At 35.8% G+C, this 23,849-nt stretch overlaps 1 protein-coding gene across 15 annotated transcripts in view; it reads left to right on the plus strand.

Moving 5' to 3' along the window:
• Nucleotides 1-3,248: 3,248 nt before the first annotated feature.
• The window catches only part of ZPLD1 (zona pellucida like domain containing 1), an 80,337-nt gene continuing 59,736 nt past the window's right edge, over nt 3,249-23,849 (plus strand). Inside the window, exons 1-7 of one of the 15 annotated variants that reach the window (XM_025478579.3) lie at nt 3,249-3,391; nt 4,206-4,352; nt 8,317-8,384; nt 8,718-8,880; nt 10,575-10,796; nt 18,187-18,272; nt 18,470-18,617. The gene's annotated coding sequence lies outside the window, so the exon portion shown is untranslated. Of the gene's footprint in view, nt 3,392-4,205; nt 4,353-8,316; nt 8,385-8,639; nt 8,881-10,574; nt 10,797-17,329; nt 17,349-18,183; nt 18,273-18,469; nt 18,618-23,849 lie in introns of those variants that run through there. The other 14 variants (XR_004811658.2, XM_035710040.2, XM_035710042.2 and 11 more) reach the window with 14 other exon arrangements.

Here is a 23,849-nt window from a genome sequence, read left to right on the forward strand (position 1 = left end):
AAGCATAAGTCAGTGAAGGTAGTCATGACATGCAGCTTTATAAAGCTCTAACTTGATCCAAGGATACATCTTAAAAAGCCTTCAGGAGTGGATGTCTTGAATGCTTTTCCCTGATGTGCACTTTTCTCAGCAGGTCTTTAGATATGAAATGTTTTCCTGAATACAGCCTCCTGCATTCCCTGTTGCTAACTAAAGGATGAGCCACAGGCTTGAAGTACTGGAATAAGTATAGGAATTGACCTCCTGCTATGCACACTGAAAAGCCTGAGCTGTATTTTTTTTTCCCAGAAGGAGGGTACCAAGATTCTCTATGAGGATGAATCAAGAGGTCTCCTTTACTGAATACCCATCTCCTGCTTTTTCTCCATGCTCAGAAAGGCTGGCACCAAGGTCACCTCCTCTAGAAATTTCCCCTGACTATGTGCCAAAATGCAATCTTTCTCTTTTCTTCGCTCCATCCACACTTACTGGCTGCACTATTTACTTGGTGCTCAAAAATGCTATACTTTATTACTTATCTCTTTTTTTTGTCTTTCTTCCCTCACTTGGGGTGTGTAGAACTCAAAGGGCAGAGATATTGCAACACCCCTCTTCTTATTTCTAAACCTAATTTGGCAACTCATACCTCCTAATACAAACACAAGAAGGATCATGAGACTGGCTATCCTCTACGGCTGGCAGGGTGTGGACCCTCCCCACTCTCCAACCAGTCCCCCTTTGGCCTGTGATATTCCAGTGGGACACTACTGATCCCGAGCAGGAGCTGATCTCAGATGTGGAATATTTTCTTTCCACATGATTTTCCTACCAGTAAGAGCCTATGACCTTGGCTTCATTAGCTGTTTTCTAACCAACTGAACCCATGACTAAACATTTTTAGGGCAAAATTTCCATTACAACTCATTGTTAAGCTGGCCTCAAGAAGAAAACAAACTATAGCCCTGGAGGGGAGAAAAAAAGCGTCAGAAAGTTGCCAGTGAGAGAAAATTGGGGTTATATGGTCAGTCTACATGCCACGTCAGCTACGGTACGCTTCCTCTGTAATGAGCTATGCAGTGATCCATATATATATGATCTATATATATAGATCTCAAAAGACTGCTGAAATCAAATTTCTAGATGCAGTTATTATTGATGTTTTCACGTCCCGGCATAGTAACATTTGACAGGACTGCACAATTTTGCAATTTTGCTGGGGCAAAGCTAAGTGTCTCAGCTATGTGAGGAAGCTTTTGTTCTGATTTTTTTCTGAATGCTTTGCATATTATGGGCACTCAGTCCATTTGATTGACAGGGTATCTTCACAAGATAACTTAAAAGACTACAGGTACTTTTGCCCTGTTTCTAGGAAGAGAGCACTGACTGTGTCTACTGCACTTTGAAATAAAGGCTTGGGCAGCTAGGTGCCATGAGTCATGAGAGGACCAAAACCATCTGTTTTTGCCTAAATTTTTACTTATTAAGTTTGGCCTTTGATGCTAATACCTACTGACCTACTACTGCTCTTTGTTGTGAAAAAAAAAAAACATTGTGTACATGCTTAGTACGGATTTGATGGAGCCTCTTGTTTATGAGCAGTTGGGATTATTTTAGTTCTCATCCTGTTGCTATTCAATATTTGACACACAAGCTTTAGTAAAGGGGAGATAAAAAGTGAAGGTAGAAATAAGAAGTAATTATTCAGGTAATTTAGGCTCCATAAATCTTTTTGTCTCATTTTAGCTTTTGAAGTTTAGATCTTTTGAAACCAATTTCAACCAAAGTCAAACTTAACACACTAAAGTTCGCCTTGTAATAAATGTGTTGTAGACAAAGGCAATTTTTTCCTACAGATTTGACTGCTTCTCTTAGCAAGTCTTAAACCAATTGTGCTTTTAAGATGTAAAAAGTATTATATATAATTTTTTAAAGCCTCAATATATTGTGGCATTTCTTGGCCTGCAATAACTCCAAAAATGCTTTCCAGTGACCTTAATTTTAAAATCTTTACAAATGCTCTTTTCTGTTAAGTATTTGGCGTTTTTCTTTAGTTCTGTCTTTGAAGCCCATTATAAAATTTTTTCACTCATTTCAATATCTCTCCTCTACCATTCATTCATTCATTCATTCATTCAATATACATTTATTGAATCCTAATCCTTTCTTGTGCAATATGAAAACATGCCTCCATTAAAGCAGTTTTTTCTTTGGTGGCGATGATAACCAATGCTTGAGCATCAAGTAAACATTTTTAGAAAGACTTCATTATCTATATATTGGTACTTTAAATGGGATGCTGTGTGATGGTACAAAGACTGAATATTCTCAATCTAGAAATTTTGGAAACAGTAGAGTGAATAAAGGCTAAGTCAGTAGTGAAGGGACTTTGATAAATCTCAGGATGCTCAGTCCGCTCAGTCCGCTGAAGGTGTTGTAAGGAGGTACATACAACACTGCAGACCCCTAACCGGGTAGAGTTGTTTAATTGGTATCCCTGACTCCTTCAGGCAGTATAATAATGCTTAATGATTATGGGAAAGCTTCTTTAATTCCTCATCTTTATGTAAGCAGAGACCCAGAAGTGAAAAAATGTCAAGCTCATTCCTTCAGTTTGGGTTGTTGGAAGGTGATTTGATGTCTTCCATCTGCATTGTTAAATGTCAAATATGTCAGTGGATTTTGATCATGGTTCTCACAATGATAAAAATGGCTGTGGATTGGTGATAAGACAGAAACAATTAGCATTTTTATCTTTTATTATGAGAAACTTTAAAACATATACAAAATAAATAGAATAGTATAATGAGCTATGAGCCCATCTTCCACCTTAAAAAATTATCAGTATTCAGTCTTCTTGTTTTATCTTTGCTTCCACTCACTCCCCAACCTTATTCAATAATAATTATTATAATTTACGAGTGGGTTGTGTTGTATGTGTGAGGTACAAGTTAAAGACATTGAAATGCACAAACCTTAGCTGTACAGTTTTCAAAAATAAGTACACCCTTGTTACTCCACCTATACCATCAGCAACAGTGGGATTTATACTTATTATTGTGGATGCTATAAAGTCTGTAGATACTCATATGGAAGAGAGGGAAACTCTCCCTCTATCTACTCCCTAATGCTCAGGCCTGGTAGTTGATTGTTATCCATGGGCTAAAGGACTTTAGTTAGATGAGCTTTTGCTTCCAAGCTAATAGGTCTTTAACATTATTCTCAATTATAGACTCTGAAATATCCTCCCCTTGTGCTCCTTCAAGGTACAAGGAAGAGGAGATAGCTATCATGAATCAGAGGAGAAGGAAGAAGAATCTCCAAGTCCCATGTTAAACCTCAGTGTCTTTGCTTGGTTAGAAAACTGGAAGGAATTAAAGTCAAAGTCTCTGTCTCAGGCTTTTACTTAAGTGAGGTAATATTTGTTTTTTCTTTATCACTAATTATTCATTTTTGAGCTCTAACTTAGTACCTTCATTATACCCTTTGAATTCTGTTACCTCGTAATAAGTCAAGATATTGATAAAATTTTAGTGTATCCAGGTATGTCTTAGCTGCGACTGTTGAAGTTGCATAGTGTGGTTGAGTGGAGGCTGGGACATAGGAAAATATCTGGGGTGTTCTGGGCACTGTAAGCAGCAGAGGGTGTGGCTCCAAAAGGTTCTCTTCTGCCTACATTTCCTCTTTGTAGTTTTGCGCAGTCCAACCAGTTCAAAATACAGATCACTACTGCTAAATAAGCCTTTAATTCTATGTATCAGAGATACACACAATATTTCTCTCCCCACTTGGCACTGAAAATCACAAACGAACACAGAGATGTTTTTTAAATGAAGTCAGATTTTTTCACTTCTTGCCAAGATATTGTTACTTATTCACAGTGTGTGGCTATTTGCAAGGCTGATCATAATTCTGCAGAAAACTGCCTGTATTCCCATGTCACTCTTGAATAATCAAAATCCAGAGCTTCAATAAGGGTGCTCCTCATTTACAAGGTTAATTCTTCCAATAATGATGTCTACACTCTTGCACGCATTTCAGAACTGAGAATTTATTGCATCGGGCACAAACTCATTAGGTATGCAGTGCAAATAACCTTATTAAGAATGCAGGGAGAGGATATACATTGCTGTTCTGTTGGGTCAGAAGGGTAAACACAACAAGAAAATGAGGCATTTACCACTAAGTAGTCCAACTGATTTATTTTACTGTGCCTTTTTCATTTTTAGCCTTTTGATGCACAGGCTGCCTGGGTACTCTACCCTCACCGAGGCATTCATAGAGATTCTAAATTCTAGAGGGCATGGGAACTGTCCCAGAGAACAACACCAGGGACTACGCGTTAACTGAAGTTAGAATTGATAACAACGTTTCAGGTCAGTGTGAATTGGTAGTAAATCTGGTTTTGCTTTTGCGCTCCAGGTGTTTCTGTTAGGATTTGATAAAACATATGATGGAGAATTTCCCTGCTGGTATAAACAAAACTCGACTGATCTAGATCTAAGCAGTGACACAGCTCTAAGTAGAGACCAGAACCAAGACAGAACAGAATATATTAACCGTTCATCTATCTCCTCTATATTGTCTGTATTTCCAGTTCAACTCAGTGCTTTGATGGAAGAAAGTTGCTGTCTGCTTCTTTTCTGCCCAGAGATAGCACCCAGTATAGCAGCATGCCAATGGGAAGAACTCTGTCAACCAAGTGGTCTTCTGTGACGTGAGGTCACATTTTATATAACAGAAAACACTATATCAAAAGCTATAATATCCTCAGGGCCCTTCTTCCAAGAGCCACTTGGCTTAGTAGTATATACTTTTTCTAGTCCTTGGAGTAACAAAATATTTTTAGGAAGATATCACTATCTTTCAAACTAGTACCAGTCACTGTAGCATTTCTTTACCTGACAATGATAATGATCATAGATTGCTACTTATTACTATAGATTTTACTGTATTATAAACATTGTAAACTTGAGTGAACTCACGAGAAAAGCATTTGGCCTTATGATGATCCCCAAATAAGAATCGTACCGAGTACATTTTATAATCTGTACATTTCTCTAAACAAATAGCTCATTGAGACTTATTCAGCATTCCATTTTCTGGTATGCAGGGAGAGGATGGAGTATCTTCCTTTCCTTCATTCATCTCTCTGAAGTTCATTTTTAGCTTATGTTGTTCTGTTCATGCTTATCTAGGAGAAAGATGGTTCCTCAGTTTTCATTGTTCCAAATCCCTGCCTCATGGAGGCAGAAATTTTAGTTACTTAAAATCTTAAATTAAATCAGATAGCAATGTTGACTCTCAATTGCAGAAAACAAAGAAAGATAGCTAATAGAAGACATAGGGTTGTGTGGTGAAAGGAGCAACAACCTAAAATTTCAGACGACCAGGGGTACATCTTCCAGGGATTTATAGATTAAAATCAATAAAGGTAAAATATGTTAAATAAAATCTGAAATTTTTATCAATATGTCACCTCCTAATTCATTGGAGGCCAAATAATATGATCCACTCCACGTGGGCATTGTGGTGCTGAATAAATGTTCCAAGCTTTTACTAACATGCCTCGTTAGAGTCAGCTTCAACTAGACCCCTGAACATATTTCTTAAAAATCTAAACTGCTGGTGAAATAAAATTTCTCTTTCTTTGTCTCACTCAACCCTTCTAAAGGAGGTCTGGGTTGGGAGTGAGAAAGGGTGGGCTCCATTCCTTGCCCTGCTGCTGACCAGCTGGTGGTGACATTGAGTATTTAGCCCCTTGAGGCCTTGGTTTTCTGTTTGTCAGATGAAAGAGTTGGGCTACATAACTTAAGATTCTTTCCGTCTTTAAAATTCTTCTCTCAACATCTTTAAAAAAACTATTTTAATCCTTATTGATTATATAATACTCATCAATGATATTCTCTGACCTTGAAAATACTAGAACTGGGTACAAGAAATGTAAGACTGTCTCTAGTTGAGAACAAACATGGTAACCAGAGGGGAGGTGGGGTGGGAGGATGAGTTACATAGGTGATGGGGATCAAGGAGGGCACTTGTGATGAGCACATGGTGCTATATGGAAATGTACACCTGAAACTAATATTACACTGTATGTTAACTCACTAGAATTAAAATAAAAACTAAAAAAAAAAAAAAAAAAAAGAAAAAAAGATAAATAACTGAAGCAAATTAAGTCAGAGCCAGACTGAGAACAGGGAGACTCTTTATTGGCTTAGGAAGGGTCAGGTTCATGGATATGTGAACAAGGCAATCATATAAGGTCCCATGTTTAGGATTTGATACAATGTGGGCATCTTGAATTATTAATAATTTTATCTTTAAATTTATCTTCTATAATCAAAAATCATCCTGATGGGATGATGGAGCATGCACTGAAGTCATCTTCTCACATACGATCCTGCCTCCTGTCATCTCCTTATTTCCCCTGGTGGGGTGCCAAGTCATCCACTCCCTTGACTGCACCCAGTGACTTCTGCTGCCTTCTGTTCCCAGCATGAGTTTCAGCATGGGTGCAGAGAGGACACTTGTGAGGGTCTGTACTTGCCCAGCAGGTATCCTCATTCCCAAGGGAGCACAACATTAAATGAAAATAAAAGTCACTATGATAGTTTGAGAGACAATAGAACAGAAAAAGCTTTTCCCCTGCTTTGGAAAAGGGGCTCATATTATCATTTTGCACTGAGCTCTGCAAATTGTATAGTTAGCCTTCACCTTAGGCCTTTGTAAACACTTTATTTACATGGATCAGATATTAGCAAGAACATCACCCTTTTAATATGACTTTGTATATTGTATAATAACAAAAGTATATAATGTATGTATAATATATAATGTAGTGATACTTCTGGTGTCCCTGTTGTTTCTGATCTTATTCTCATTTTTGTAGGTTCAGGAACTTGATTTCTTTCTTTCTCTTTAAGTCTTAGCTTCTGGAGAGCTGCTCATGTCTACCAAACTATAAGAGCCTCATGAATTAATAAATAATTGGAAATACTGATAATGGGGTATCAACACATTTTCTTCTCAAGAGAGATGCCTATTTGGGAAATAAGATGATTTTAAGAAAACCCATACAGAAAGTATATAGATGATCTTTAGAAATACTATTAATAGAGTATTATGCATCCTTTTTTACTATACGAATATACCTGCTGAGATGGCTAAAGTCTCTTACCTGCCAATCAGGACACCCTGTTCTATGGATTATGCTGAAGGCACAACTATACAATATTAAATTCTCAACTCTTATTTACCCAGACTTTACCCTTCGGAAGGCATTGGGTGTTACAGCGTCCAATTCCACTGAGTGGATCTTTAAGAACTATATTTACACAATATTTAGAATGTCAGTATGTTTATTTCGACAATTAAATGATCAGCTTGAACAAATAGTGCAAATATTATCAGAAGTAAGAGCTCATTATCAAGTCTACCAAAATGAAAATGATCATTTTTGGAAGACATTTTTCAATATCCATGTGGATATGATGCTTAACAGGTCTAATCTGCAGGTTCTGTAGAGTGTATTTTGAGAGTAACTCATCTTGAAATGCCATTAAGGTGTAGTCTTCCTCAAATTATTGTTAGTATTCACATGATGGAGATTGAGAATTATTAAAGTACAGTCTTAAAGTTTTCCAGTTAATGTATTTGCAGAACTCTGAGAATTTAATTGTGTTCTTGTTCAGACCTCTGGCAAGAACTGAAACTGCTTTCTGAGAGAAGTCTTGGTCCTGCTCGATTCAATTGCTCTGCAGCTGGGCAGGAATACAGATAAATTATTCAATGTTTATACCAAAATAAGCATCTCGTCAACTACACAGCTAGTAGCTAAGTCATTAAGAAATCAGTCCATTAAAAAAACAAAATGTGTCCATTCCAGGCATTTATAAAAACCTAAGTTTTCAAATATATGTTACATATGCTATTCTTTAAGAGGCCACCTGAAATAAGCAATCATTTTTCTAAAATTTATAATCTCCCTTCTGTTTTTTTTTTCACTAGAAAGCTCCACAATCCAGTTCTTCAAAAAATTGTCATTTTAGTGATTGATTCATTTATTCATGCAACTAGTGTTTATCGATCTCCTACTAGGAGCTCTTTCAGGCTCTAGTTGTAAAGACAGCAAAGACTGAACCTGTGGACCGCCATAGAGTGATGTGGATACCCAATATCAGATAATGACGAAAACTATAACAAATCTAGGAGATGTTAGATTTATGATAATGTATTTATCAATGCTATCCTGAATGCTAGCGTGAGGTTTCTGGAGCAGACAGATTTATCATTATTTATTTATAGCAAATAATAATGCCCCGTTTCCTTGTGCTGTAGTGTCTTCCTTCGGGGGCAATGCAGTGAGAGCCAGCTGTCACTCAACATATACAGAGTCTGTATGGTAGGTGAGTACCCCCAACCTCCTCCCCTAAATGAATCTGGACATTTATACAGGACAGAAAGGCAGCTGACTTTCCTCTTTTTTTGAGAGCGTTTCCTTGGAAAAATAATAGGAAGGATCCTGCGTCCTCCTTTTGGAATGTGTCCATGGCCCTGGGTCTCATCTCCCCTTGAAATGTAAACACATACCTCTGAAGAGATAAAACTCTCTGGGGTTCTTGTTATTAGTCAGTCCTAAATTACCTTGTAAGGATTGTGTTTTAGCCTAGATTCCAAATTTCACTAAAGTGTTCCCAGAAGGCCCTAACTTTGCAGAAACAAGAATATTTTCTCCACAGCTGCACAAGAGGGTTATGGGACAGAGAGCTTGATGAGTTCCTCTACATTGACTTGTCAGCTGTGACCTCTCTGAGGATGTGATCTCAGCTGCCATCTGAAAGGCAAGAAGGAGCCAACATGTGAAAATTTGTGGAAAGGGAACATCTGGTACAAGATCTTAAGGTTAGAATGATCTTGAAATGTTTTAAAAACGGAAAGAAAGCCAGTGTGGCTAGAATGTAATGAGGAAAAGGAAAGACACACAATCAGAGCAGTGCCAGGTTTCCCAGAAGGTGGGAGGGATTTGAATTTTACTCTAAGGGTAATGGGAAACTATGGAAGGGTTTTTAAGCAAGGAGGAAGCGACTTCAACAGTCTAGGTTTTTTAAAAAAAACCCTAGCTGTAGTAATAAATGTAACAGTTAGTTTTAGTAGATGTAGAGAGAAGTGGGTGTTGTCCTTTTTCACTAATTTCTTTATTATTCCCCCATTTAATAGATGCTTCCTATGTGCTATGTAGACATGAGCTAGGTTCTGGGGACCTGCACTTGGAAGTTTGACATGGTCTCTCTCTTCCTGAAATTTAGGCAATGAGGGAGAGAAAAGGTTGTGTTTGGGATTGTAGGAGATGCTGTGGAAAGAGGGGGGGGGGCAGCTAAACCAGAGTGAGGCTGAGAAACTCAAAGGAAGACTAAGATTTAGGGTTGTATTCAACTGTATGTCATGGAAATTCAGTTAAAGTGTCTTATTTTGTTTATTTTCCATTTCATGTGACTAGAGTCTGGAGGCAGATAGTACTCCAGGGCTGTTGACAGGAGGACAGTGAGGTGCAGACTTTCCCTGCTTTTTAGAATTGTCATCCTTAATGCACATTCTCCTTGTATTTGGAAAAAAAAAAAAAGGAGAGCGAGGGCGAGAGGGAGAGAGATTACCCTTCTAGACATCACTTTTCAATTCTAAGAAGGAAGAAAGGGTAAAGGTAAAGAGCAAAAGATATGTCGAGGAGGTTTGCCCATGTTTTTAGGAAGACATAACACTCTGAAAAGCCCAATATTTAACTGTAGTTGCTACAATATATTTTTTGCCCAGAACTACACCTCAAGCCCATCCTCTGATTCGTGGGACTGTGGAAAGCTAAGTATTTTTAAACGGAAACATTACCCACTAAATTAATTTGTGTTCTATTAGAAGGGGAGATGGAATGAATAGATGTCAGGATGGCAATTAAAAACAACTGGCACGAGGATGATTTCTGTAGAAAATGAGAGCTAAGACTTGGAAGAAAATGGAAATTCTCAGAAGGCCACTGAGAGACTTACAGGAAAGAAAAAATTCCTATCACTTAACCTTTCCTTCTTAATTCTTTAAGAGCAGTGATAAAAACAGTAGAAAAAAGAATGTGTTCTTCATTTTCTACAAAGTTGCTATAGAAAATACTGTTCAGGTTTTAGTCAGTGCTCCTTTGTAGATTCTTAAACTATATTCCTCCTTCCTGTTTGATTCTTGTCCTTTGAAGTTTGTTTTCATAATAGCTTTATTATATCTATTCCTCTTACTTATAATATCCCTTAAATCAGTTTCGAAGTAGGTGGAAACCACCCGCTGTAGCCATGGCTGAAAATAAACAAATGTAATAATATAGTGAGTTTCAGGAAAAAGTTTGTTTGATCTTTAGAAGATTTTCTAAACCAAATATCTAGTATAATGGACCTTGGGGTCAGTCCTCGTTAAGCAGAGTATGTGGCTGTTGACAAAAACAGACCTACATGTGTCACTGGCCAGAGTATTACCATTGTAATAAAAATATTATATAAAATAAAATCAACTTAAAGCAATGCTAAACTATCAAATATATTAACTTCATTCCTTAATTTCAGATTACACGGACTATTTGTTTCCTAATCCTTCTTAATCTCTCTGGCGTGTATTTCTTAAAACTTGAAGAGGGCACACTCCTTTGGAAAGAAGGAAAATTGCTTAGGACAGATATTAGTAAACAACTCTTTCCTATGGACCTTTGATGTCTTGTGAAAGTAGCAATTATAAACGGACTCTAGTGAAGCTGTTTATTCCAGCAATGCACCTTCTTGATTTTTAAGGTAAGAGTTCAAGTGTGGGGCCAAGTCAAATAAATTTTTCATAAATAACCTTGCATGATCGTGTGGTTCAACTACATATTTTCAGCAGGCCCGTGGTGAGCACATGGAGAGCACAGAAGATGCTGGACGATACTTAGAACCAGAAACCATCACTAAGATGGTTTGCACAAAACTGAAAGCACTGGTTGGACTTGGTACAAATTATTCTCGGGAACTTATTATATCTGTATAGAACTCATTTTCCAGATGACTGATTATATTTATAAAAGCAATAGTTTTAATGTTTTCTCTCCTGTTTAATTTCAAGTTTGATAATTTGGAGAGTCCTCCACTCAGTGTGAGCTCTGTTTCCTTTTTCCTCTTGATTATATATCGATCTAGTTGAACATGAACATGTGGAACTGTTGCTGCAATATGGTTTTTGGCATTTATAGACTGGACATTTATAGGTGCATTGCCACCCTAAGGACGTTTTACTTTTTATATTAGGATAATGAGTAAATATTTGCTTAGAGTGGAGTTGAGTATCGGTATTGGGCAAATACATGCGCTCATTTAATTTTGTCTCTCTTTTACTATATGGACTATTATTCCAATTACAATAATTTTTATCTCATATTTTGCATTTTCATTTGAAATTTAGAGCATCACAGAAGAGTTGCTTTCAAAAAATGACGAGACGCTCAAAAATGTCTATGTGCTTTTAATGAAACAGATTGCTAGTTACTCCAGTGTTTCCTGTGTACGTGCACGCGCACACACACACACACACACACACACACACACAAATCATTACATCACTCACTCAGTTTCTAAGGCCTGTTAGACTCCTGATGGTACAAATGAAGTAACCTTTCAGCAACCTAACACTGGACTACAGAAATGGTGAAATCAGGAAGCCACTTAGAGTTTAATCCCCTCTCTATTAAGAATTCTTTTGGAGAAACACAGGAGTTGCTGTTTGGCACCTACAAGTGCATAGGAATCCTGTTGAATGGAAATTGGCACAAGTACCCAAGTCCTGAATGGATGCCTTGTTTGTGAAAGGCTTACTACACATGCCTGTGTTCAGAAAGAGGAGAGGGTATGGGGAATGGGAAGGGGGATCAGATAAGAATACCAGTATATTTCTGTCATATAAAAATGTAATAATATTCACATTCCAAAATATTTCTTAGGCAAAATGGAAAAAATTGACCTAATAATTTATATAAAGATTATCAAATGTTTCAAAAAGTAATTTTTAATAGACACCAGATCCTGAGAAAGAATTGCATCTGTTCTCAAAATACTTTTTGTGTGTGTGTCCTTAATATACCCATCTATGTTCATTGTGGGGGAAGAGATATATTGGCATTTAAATAACACAAAGTGGTTGCAAAAGTTTATTGTACACAAATATTTAACTATGGGATGAAAAGATAGGAGCTGGAGGCAAATCAGATTCTACTTCTCCAAATCCCAGCATATGTAAAAGAAATCCTTTACCCAGGAGAATTAGCAGATAGTCTAAATCCCATTGGAGTTCATTGGCTCAATTCAATACTGATTCGGGATTATTTATTCAGAGTTTGGTCTCTTCTGAGACATTAATAAGGTAGGTAAGAATAAACCATGTCGTTCAATTTAAGCATTGTAATTTGTCTAGTATGATTCAGAAGCATTATTAAGTTAGCTTTTATATTTGAAAAAAACAGTAACAACATTCCAAAATGGACATTGACTATGGCAGGTGTAGACCGTTTCCAACTACTTTATACATTGATCTGACTTCACAAAGTAACTTTAATGAAACAAATATGATTCTATCTTCCATGTTTGAGATAAAGCTGGGCAGACAGTGAGTATGTGGGACATCAGAATCAGATCTCCAAAAGAATCATTTAGCCATTAATAATTATGAGTTGATTCTAAGAAGATCAAGTTTGTTGTGAATAAATAAAAGGTTTTTTTTTTTTCATTTTGGGTTCAGACAAATAAAAACTGAAAAGGAAAAAGTCTGTAAAGTTGCTAGGTAGGGGAGATGGAATTTAGCAGAAAAGGTATAACATTAACTTGCTGTTATGAGTCAGAGTTCTACAAAGAAAGAGAACCAAGAGTGTACAACTCTTTCCCTCTCCTTCTACTTTATCACCTCTACCACCTGATCTCTCTCTCTCTCTGTCATCTCTCTTTCTATACGTACTCTTATGACCATATTTAATGTTGACCACATGGAGAGGAATTAGATGCATTTTTTTAAAATGATAATGATGGAGAAGCAAGTTGACTAATATTGTGCCATTCACGAAGAAATTTCAAAGAGAATATTTGTACATGTGCATTGCATTTTCATCCATGACGTATGTTTCTATAGGTCAAAACCATAGGTTTGAAAAGCTAGATAGTATTTTGTTCTTCATCTCTATTCTCTGTTTCATTAGGGTAATGGTACTTAACACCTTCCTGAATGTGTCAAAAGGTAAAGGTGATGTTATAACCTGTCTGCTTTGATGTGACTGTAGTAAAACTAATATCAAGGTGGTACATTTGGACTTACTATTTTCTCCCTTCAAGATGTGGTACTTTATTATATGATAAAAATATATCAATGAAACTGTGATGTTGGGCCTCTTGGTTAGTTAGTATAATGAATGTGTAAATGGGTGCACAAAATTCACTCTCTGACTCAAGAAAATGTCACTACCAGCTAAATGGCCAGTACTATCTAAAAAGAAAAAGATCTAAGCAGGAAACTCTCTCATTTTTTTTTCATTTTTTTCTAATAAGAAATACCATTGACTTTTCAGACTTCTAGGCACGATAGCAAATTGGTAGCTCAAAGTTATAATCCAGTCCAAATATGTGAAAATGATTTAAAAACATGAGGTAGCACATAAAAGTTGAGTAATTGCAAATAAAATCCTTGATCTGGTCTTGAAAAATTCGAATTTCCCACCTTGCTGTGCAATGTACTTCTGAATGGGAACAATTCCTGAAAAAAGTGTTAACTGTTGTTGTCTTTAGGCAAGCTTTGTGCTCCCAATTGGTTCCTTCCTGCTATTAACTCAGCGTGCTCTAGGCCCATTCACCTGGAAGCTCACATCCCTTATTTAAATTATCTTTCAGCCTTTGTAGTCCTCGTTTGTTTCCTGTTCTATGAAAGAGGTGGTACCCAATTTAACCAAAAAGTTCAGGACAAACCCTTACCATTCTGGAATATGTATTGAAACTACTATAGTATCCTATGTTTCTGGCTTAGAAATTTCTTAGAAATTTTGGTTTTAAAAGCAATGGGTCTGCCTAATTATGACAATAGAGATACGATTAGAACAATTTTTCCTACCATTATCCAGTTTGTGGCTTTCAACCAAGATTTGCTGGAAATACAAACCACAATTTCAGTGCTTTTATTGGCAAATAGGGCTGTATTGGTGAACTGATACAGTAATTGCACTTTTATAGCCCTCAGCACTCCAATTTACAATTATTTTAAATTTAATGCTTTTGATTAGGTGTTTCCAGAAATAAGAGTGCTTAAGTAATCCAAGAAACAAGGAAATGCCATATAAATGTGGGGATGATTTATAAGCTTTCTTAAAGGTATTCAATATCAGATACCTAGGAAAGCTAGTTCCTGGAATTGATCATCTGTAAATAAATAACTAGCAAGAAATTATACTACTATAAATACTGTAATTACCATGAATTCTTCACTGAAAGCACCTAGGATATATCAGTAAATCTTTCATGTAAGGGAAGTCTCTAGAAATACCTGAAAAAGCAGAGGTTTTAAGAATCATGTGATATAAGAGCAACGATCTATCAGAATTTCTACTGAGCATCTTAAAGTAATAAATTCAACATTCCTTTAATAACATTTTCCCCTTTTGTGGTGCAAGAATGCCTGCGATACAATAAAATCTTAGTCTGGCTGTATTGCTGCTTGCTAGCTTATCAACTAACAACTTATGCTGATCAAGTAGTAAGACTAATTTATTCAGGTTTTAAACTCCTGAGATTAGAAATATTTGGTTAAATTACTTGTTGAGCTGGGAAATCGATTGCACTTATGTAGAAAGCTTGCTTGGGCCCTCTTTCAAGTGTGGCTAAGTCTGCTTTTATAATTTGTCTACAATACTGTGTGGACTGAAATCTCGTTAGGACATAGAGCCAATTTATTTGCGTATAGAGTACATGGGCTACAACTGATTTTATAAGTACCTGAAAAACCTATGGCTCTCCTACAACTCAGCTCTGCAGTAAGAAGCCCATTGGGGTGCATCTATGTGATGCCCACGTGATAGCAGGAAATGAAAAGTAAATTGCCTGGGGAGAATCCATGATACCAGAAAACTATTTTCTGGTTGCTGGATTAATTGATTATATCAAAGTAAAAAATTGATATATATATATATATATATATATATATATGTTTGTTATGAGTTCCTTTATAGCACTGAGTTTGGGTCCATTTTAAAACAAACAGGAATTTTGCAAGTGAGGCTAAACATTCACATGGTACAAACTTCATCAAGCATAGAGTTAAGAGGTACAAAGCTCTTATGCTTATTTTATAATATAGTTCTTTAGTGTGAGGCTAAAACTGCTTTAATAGAAAACTACAGTAAGAGGTATTTCTATAGGGTGAAGAAGACCTTTTCCTTTAATCTTGAAAGAAATAGATTTCACCACTTACAAGTTACAAGAAAGAATCATAGATGTTTTCTGTAATGCTGTACTGTCTTTCTTTAATTCCTTCATTCATTCAGAATATATTATTGATGCCACCTACATACTAGGCATTCCCCTGGGGGCTAGGCAAGCATTAGGGAACAGGAGAACCCACAGGAGGGATTACATTCAGGTATATGTCAGGAGGGAGAAGACCTAGAAGTAAGTAAATTATGTAGGACGCAAGAAAGTGGGTGCTTTACAACTGGATGAGACTGAATCATCTGGAAAGCAAACGTACATACTGAGGTAAAGAGGGCAAGGACTAAGCCCTGGGGGCAGTTCCATCCCTGAGAGAGAACTGTGAGAAGACAGTGGAAGTCAACCTTTGTCTCTTACCCCTTACACAGGCTGCTGCTGAATGTCCATTTTACCTTTCTAGGTTTGACCTTAATAACAAAAAGACAAAATCTCATCGTTATGTTTCATCATGGATAGATATTTATATTGAATGATAGAAAAGATGCACCTGTCCTATAAGCCAGATCCTAATGTATTGACTTACTAAAACTATGTTTTATTATAGCTCCATGTGACAAAGAGGGCTTTTTACTTTCATTTTCTAGCTGGAGCAATTCAGTTACTGAGGGTTTAGTTATATGATTTTTATTTTTATTACTTCATTTTTAGATTTTATCTATTTATTCATGAGAGACACACAGAGAGAGGCAGAGACATAGGCAGAGGGAGAAGCAGGCTCCCTGCGGGGAACCCGATGTGGGACTCGATCCCAGGGATTCCCCAGGATCACGACCTGAGCCAAAGGCAGATGCTCAACCACTGAGCCATCCAGGTGCCCCGTTATATGATTTTTTAAAGGAAGTCAGGAGCCCAGGCAGTTTGAAGAAACGGTTACTGATCAGGGAGTCTTTGAGGTCTAAATTCAGCCCCCTTTAGGAACTCAAGGGCATTCATTTGGTGGCCTTACTATGAAACATTAAGTAAATCCTTTTTGTGGGTGGGATAACTGCACAGATTTCCAATTCTGGTGCTATCAAATACTGATGAATATTTTATATAGCTAAAATTATTCCCAGATACAAGCATATGCTGCAGGTACAACTAATCAAATATTCAGCTAAGTCGCACAGCTTGTAAGACAAGAAATCCCCTAATAAAGGGCTCAGAGTTTTCTGAAAACTGTTAAAATTTTCTCTTAGAAGTTAGTGGAATGTATGACGTTACTGTTCACTACCTTTTAATGGCAAAATAGTAACAAATAATTTCAGTTACTTTATCTCAACTATTTTATTTTTTCCTTGTTGAAAGCCTCTAATGGAATTACTGTCTTTTTAGCTAACCAACTTATAGAGAATGCGGGTAGTGGTTTCAATATTTATGAAATGCTCATTTTCTCATAGGGTAGAGGCCACTGATTTTTTTCTGGAAATGGCAGGATTTATTAATTGATGCTTAAACCCACTGCATTTTTATTTTAACTTTCAAAATGGTAAAGAACATGGCAGACATATATTCAAAGTGAAACCTGAAAGATCGCTTGAAAACACCTAGCTCAAAAGCTTCATTATAGAATAAAACAGCCTCTGGAGAATAAAGAAAAGGTGAAGTTCCTGTCAACATAATTAGGAAGACCTAAGAGAGATTTCTTAGAATCATTTTTGTGTTTTTAATAAGAGTTCCTAACCAAAAAAAAAAAAAGGAATTTATATTAATGGTATTTAAAAAATTGGCATATTCATGTATGTCCTATTTGCTCATGAGTAGAATGGTGTTTAAAGTTTATGGAGCTGACACTTCTCTGAAAAATGTGAACCTTGACTTGTCTGGTCTAGGAAGCACCAACTCTCTCTCAACACTAAACAGGACATAGAAGGCAATGTGAGTAGCCTCCAGCTATTATTTTTTTAGTAGTTATATTAGCTTTAAGTTCACTTACCACTTAGAGAGAAAATTTGGTTCAGGGAATGGACTAGAGATTCTAAAAGGCTGAACTCTTAGATTTGAATCTCAGTTCACAGTAGCCATGGGCAACTTGCTTCAGTACGGAAGAAATTGAGAACGTAAATGTTGTTAAAGTATCTTGAGCCAATTGAATAAAATAAAATTTTATAAAGATATATGCCAGGGTATTACTGATAAAGCAATGTGCTTTTTCAGGACAGCCATTATTAAACAGCTGGCAGAGTAATATAAACCCACACAATGGGCTTCAGTCTGCTGCTTGGTCATCCCTAAGCACAGTAGCACATAAAATAAAGCTTTATTTTGGTCAGAATATCCTGAAAAGTTTTCCATGGTGCCTGAATCCCAGCTTCTCACTTCCCTTCCCAGTGAGAAATCATAATAGTTCCTGGGGTGGAAGGTTTAGATGACATCCAGCTGAGTCCAAAGCCTCCAAAGGCTGATGGGGCGTGTTGTTTGGAGGCCCCTAAACAGAAGCAGAGATTATGAAGCAGGTTCAGTGTCTAACTCCTTTACAATTCGGTCCTGTTGGGTTTTTTGCATTGACAGCCTCTTAGTCATTATGATCCCAACCAAACCATTTTTCACGATGATATTCCATATCCCATTTTCATCACTACATGAAATGTAGCACTGAAAGGGCCAGGCATCTTCACAAAGCATAACAGAACACTGATAACCGTGCAGATTGACTCCCAATCCAATCTCAGGCCTTGTTGCTTACTTTATGATCTTTTTTCTCCTGGACCAGCAGGCTTTCCCTCATCAGGCTGACGGTGGCTCACTTCACACATACCACTCAAGACCTCTGTGCAGTATAAAATAGAAGATCAAAAGCAGGTAGGAGAAAAAGAATAAGGGAATGAAATGAAAATTGAAAGAGATATAGTTGGAAGGAAACAAAGGTCTATAAAGGACGAGCTCAAGTTTCATGTTGGTGATGATTAGTCTTGCAAAACCTTCTGAGACTGTGGAAGAATTTGCTTGTCAAAAATCCAGTTTTTTTTTTTCTTCTCTCTTTCTCTCTCTTTTTAAAGGCTTTTCATAATGAGCGACTCTTCTCTCATTTGAAGGGTTGAATCTTTTCTGAAAAAGTTTGGTAAGGCCAGGCATTTGAACACTCAGTCACATGCAGCAGAACCAGGCACATGGAGGACAGCTGACTCCACAGAACCAGGGCCTTGGGTAAGTGCCCAGCACTGCAGCCACCTGAAGTGACCTCAAATGCTACCTTTTTAGTAACCATGGAAAATTCACTTTAATATTTTTTTAATGTCATAAGGCAATCTCCTTATAATTCTTTTGGTGGTGTGGTTCCAGTGATAAGTAAGGATTGGGCTGAGGAGTATCTTGAATATTGCAAAAGCAAAACGAAAAGCATCTTCCCATATTTGAGTGAGGAAAAGTATAAAGAAAATTTTATTTTAAGAACTGCAGTCTCATTCCAAACATTTGGGTTGGATTTGGAGAAAGGACTTACTCTTTTGGCAGCTTCTTCAACTTTGAAGTTAGGGTCTGAGGTCAAAAGTTGTACAAGCTTTGCTACACCGTTGTATTTGAGGCTAGAGCTCCATTCACAGTCCACTCCCAGTCGGCTACAGCCCATGGCTGTTCCATTAATGAGATATCTTATCAGGGATCCAGCTTACCAAAAAATCTGGGTAAATATGAGTGGCATCATCTCTAATTACCAAGATGATATGATAATTGAAAATAATTGTGGTTTGATTTTCTCTTAAATGAAAATAAATTTAATGATGAGTCTCGTATTGTTATAATCCACATGGAACTCATGTAACCTGGAAAGAAACATGGTGATTTCTATCCATATCTTGGATGATCTCTAAGTCTCTTTCCATTCCAAGACTGCCTTTGGTAAGACCAGTTGTTTTTCATGTTAAGGAAGACACCTCACTTCTTAGGCTCATGTATTTGAAATAATTTTTTAGTTCTCAGGAATATGATATTATTTGTTTTGCTACTGGGAACTGGCTTCTTATGATTCATTTTAGAGGTCAAGGAAAAACCATTCTGTTTAAGTTGTCAGCTTAAACAACTTTGTTAGCAACAGCAAAGGAGTTGAATTTAGTTAAAAATCAAATATTTATGTTAATATATAATAGAATATTTATTATTTCATTTTCTAGTCACTAGCTTTATCTTATGAGACACATATCAGAGCTATTATTTAAATATCGCTCCTGGTCATACAGTTTTAAATGTACCTAAGTGGTTTTTTTATTTTTCCTTACAGACTACTATAATACTTGGCTAAATATAAAAATCTATAAGTATACTGTATGTACTTTCATTTTAGAGATTTTCAGCAATGTCCTCAAAATAAAATATAGTAATTGTTATTTTTTAATAGCCTCACATAATATAATAACAAGATGATGCTAGATATTGCAACAAATTCTACATTCCTTTCAAGACATTTAAAGCTTTCCCCCTCCTTTTAAAAAGCCCTATGATAATGATCCAGAGGATAAAAAAAATTCAGATTTTTCTGCTAGGAAATCTTATTTTGAAGGTAACTTTTGAACCATAAGCGGATGCTCAGATTATAATCCATTTAGTCATGACATCAAACAGTGAATTACTGAAGATTTATGTTTTTGTAGCTTTTTCAATAGCTTGAATAGCATTAAGATCATTAGTAGAGGATGATAATCTTTTGTATCATTTAAATACCTATTAGTAGTGTTTGCTTGCAAGGAATTCAATTTTTTGGTTAATTTACCAAATTTGTGCTTTTTCCTCCTTCTGTGTTTAAGCTGAAATGTAAACTGGGTCAAGACTATAAATTCAGCTTGATCTGGTTTGCTGTGTTTTGTCTTCATTACAAAATGTTGTAACTAGAAACCGGGCATAACAGCTTTACCAAGACATGATGAAGTAAATATTAGGCTGAGTTTCATAGATCCAGAGTCATTGCTGATTGTTACTAGACATCTGCGTTGATTTTGAGTGGGGAATTATAGGAATTCCAAACTCTCAAGACTTCAATGATGTGCTAAAGTAAAGTATACCTCAAAAACATAAATGATTGATTTGACCAGTTCAATAATACTTTTTCAAATATTGGATGAATATCATAAGTATTTTATTACTAATGACCAATGTTTCAGATTGGCTGAAAGAAATCTCCTATAAACACATTGTGTCCTGTCCCCCAGATTTGCATATTATTTTATGTAGGGCTACATACTAATTGTTTAAAGCAGTATTGGCGAACTTTTCTGCAAAGACCCACAAAGTAAATATTTTTAATCTTTGTGAGTCTTTGTCATGACATCTTAAAGCTGTCATTGTAGTTCAAAAGCAGCCATAGAAATATGCACACAAATGAGTGTAACTGTGTTCCAATAACTTCACTTATAGACACTGAAACACGAATTTCATTAATTTTCCCTCTTCATGAAATGTTATTCTTTTTTTTTTAATTTACTTTTTTCAACCATTAAAAAATGTGAAAACTGCTTTCGCTTATGGTCCATACAAAAATAGCTGATGGATAGAATTAAGCCGGCAGGCCATATATAGTTCACTGACCCCTAGTTTAAAGTAGTAATTTTCTAGAACTCACAATAAGATATACTAATACATGAAGAAATATTTTAAAAAATCCAGAATTACATGCCTGGATATTTATGGATTTTTAAAACATAACAAGAACATTAGGAAATATTATAATGCCAAATTTGAGGGAAAATAAAAAGCTGCTATGTCTTAAAAAGAGCAGAGTTAAAGTTAGATTAATACGGCAGTTTTGTTATTTCTATTGCTATATATGTAAAAGATCCAGATGCTAAATACAAAAGGTATTTTTTTAGTTTGTTAAAGATACTTGAGGTTAAATGAAAATGTCAATGGCTTTATTTGTTTATAAAGTTCAGATTCTCTGTAAAATGAAGTTAACTTAAAATTTTCACTAAGGCTATAGGCATTTAATGTGAAACTGCATCATTAGGAAGAGTAAGAAAAAATGAAGACCAGTTAGTGTCCTATGTTAGAATTTAAAGTATATTTGCTCAAATATGCTTAACTAATAAATAACCAGAGCTCATATAACTAAACTGTCTCTCAGTTAGACATACCATCCTTTAACCACTGAATATAAACCTTCTGTAAATTATATGAATTTTACTTTCAAATTAAACAATTTTTTAGATAAGATTTAACTTGAAATTAGAAAGAACTTTTGCTTAGCTTTCTATTTCAAATGTAATTTATCATAATTTGGATATAAGAAGTTAAAATAATTGAATAATATAAAATACTAATCTTTTAGAGACTTAAAATGATTACCATGGAATATATACACTTTAAAAACTTATGTGTATTTGTGTTTAATGTGCATTTGTGCTCATATATTTAAATTCTGGCATAGCGATTCTATTTAGAAACTTATTTTGAATAAGTACTTCAAATTAAAGTAATATATTTCTGGTTTCTAAAAATTCTGTGCTTTGTCATTTCTATCATAGAAATGTGTGCCATCAATATTAATGGAATGAGAAGGAGACTTAGCAAGGGATTGTATTTTGATGCTTTTTAATTTATAAAAATTGAAAAAAATTACTTATAAGGCATAAAATGTGCTAAGTGAACTTTTTTTTAAAAAGTGAAACAATTACTTAAAGCTATTTAGAGAACATAAAAAATACAAACATTTTTTAAAAGAAAACTGAATCAATTAACTAATTCAAGCAATTTTTAATCCAAGAGTTTTATATACATATAGATGTAATCTTAGATACCAATCTCATTTTCTTTTGTTTTAAAATCATATAAAAATCAACATAAGTTACTTCTAGTGGTTAATTTAAGGATTTTAATTAATGTTTTGTTGAAATAGAAAATTTAATTTCATTAATGATATCATCTTTAAAAAGTAAAGCACTATCTTGGTCAGGACTAGAAATTAATATACTAGATTTTCTATATTTTGGTAGTATGATATTGTCCCTATTAAAACAAAATAACTCTTCATTTAACAAAAATTTCTTGAGAATCTGTAGTGGACCTGGCATTTTGCTATGTCCTAAATGCAAAGGTGAACATAATACTCTTGCTTTTATGAAGTTTACAAGTTTATTCAAAAACAAAGATATACATATGAATCAACTGGGGCGATTTTGAACCCCCTCTTCCACCAGACATTTGGCAGTGTCTGGAGATATTCTTGGGTGTCATGACTTGAGTCAGAGTACTCCTGGCAGGTAGTGAGAAGCCAAGGATACTGTTACATCTGCTACAATGATGTTAAGACATCCTATAATAGTTATCTAGTCTAAAGTGTCAATAGTGCTGATGCTGATAAACCTTGATCTCAACGTAGCACATTTGAAGAACTGCTATTATAGAACAGTGCAGAGACTCTGGTGGAAATAGAATAGGAAATGGTCAACTCCATGGGCAGGAAGTGTTGTCTTGATAAAGGAATATCTGAAAGAAGAGCTATGTTTGAGCTGACTCCGGAAGGATTGAATGGAGAGATGTTCCTGATAAGAGGGTGTGGAGTTGGGAAGAGGAACTTTCCATACTGAAGCAGCAACATGAGCAAAGGAATGAATGTGTGAAATCCCTTTTCATCTTTGGGAACATAAGTGCAGGGTGCGTAGAATGGGTATGGAAGTAGAGAGATCTGAGGTTGGTAGGAATCTAGGTAAGTAGGAATCTTATCTCAGGGATCTTTCTTTCTTTCTTTCTTTCTTTCTTTCTTTCTTTCTTTCTTTCTTTCTTTCTTCTCTCTCTCTCTCTCTCTCTCTCTCTTTCTTTCTTTCTTTTTCTTTTTAAATGTTAATGAAGTATTTTCTTATTTTGTGCTGTCTTTATTTATTTATTTATTTTATTTGTGATAGACACACACAGAGAGGCAGAAGCAGGCTCCATGCAGGCAGCCTGATGTGGGGCTCGATCCCAGGACTCCAGGATCAGGCACTGGCTAAAGGCAGGTGTTAAACCACTGAGCCACCCAGGGATCCCCCGATTTTTCTTTCTTTTGTTCTATTTTGCTACATCATAGAGTTGGGTTTTCTTCTGAAAGATGTTGAAGATGATGAAGGACATGACATGATCAGGCGGTCTATTTGTAGGACTCATCAACTGCGATGTCAAATGTCATGGTTATTAAAAGAAACACAAAATCCTACATCATTTGATGACAGAAGAGCCACAGGAAGAAAATGTCCCCCAGTGGGGAAAAAGGATCACTACTTCTTTACCTGTCAATGTTTTGCTTCTGATTCTATACCTTTCACTTTATTGGTCAGAACTGTATCAAAGCAATAAAAACTCAACCTTAATTTCATTTCTGTAGTTCCATAAATGCATTATGTTTCTGATTGGCTGACTCTCGCAGGCCTAAGCTGCCATGTTGTGGCATTAGTTAGCACTGTCCTTTCTTAGAGG

Source organism: Canis lupus, chromosome 33 (assembly GCF_003254725.2).
Source record: "Canis lupus dingo isolate Sandy chromosome 33, ASM325472v2, whole genome shotgun sequence".
Classification (NCBI taxonomy): Eukaryota; Metazoa; Chordata; class Mammalia; order Carnivora; family Canidae; genus Canis; species Canis lupus.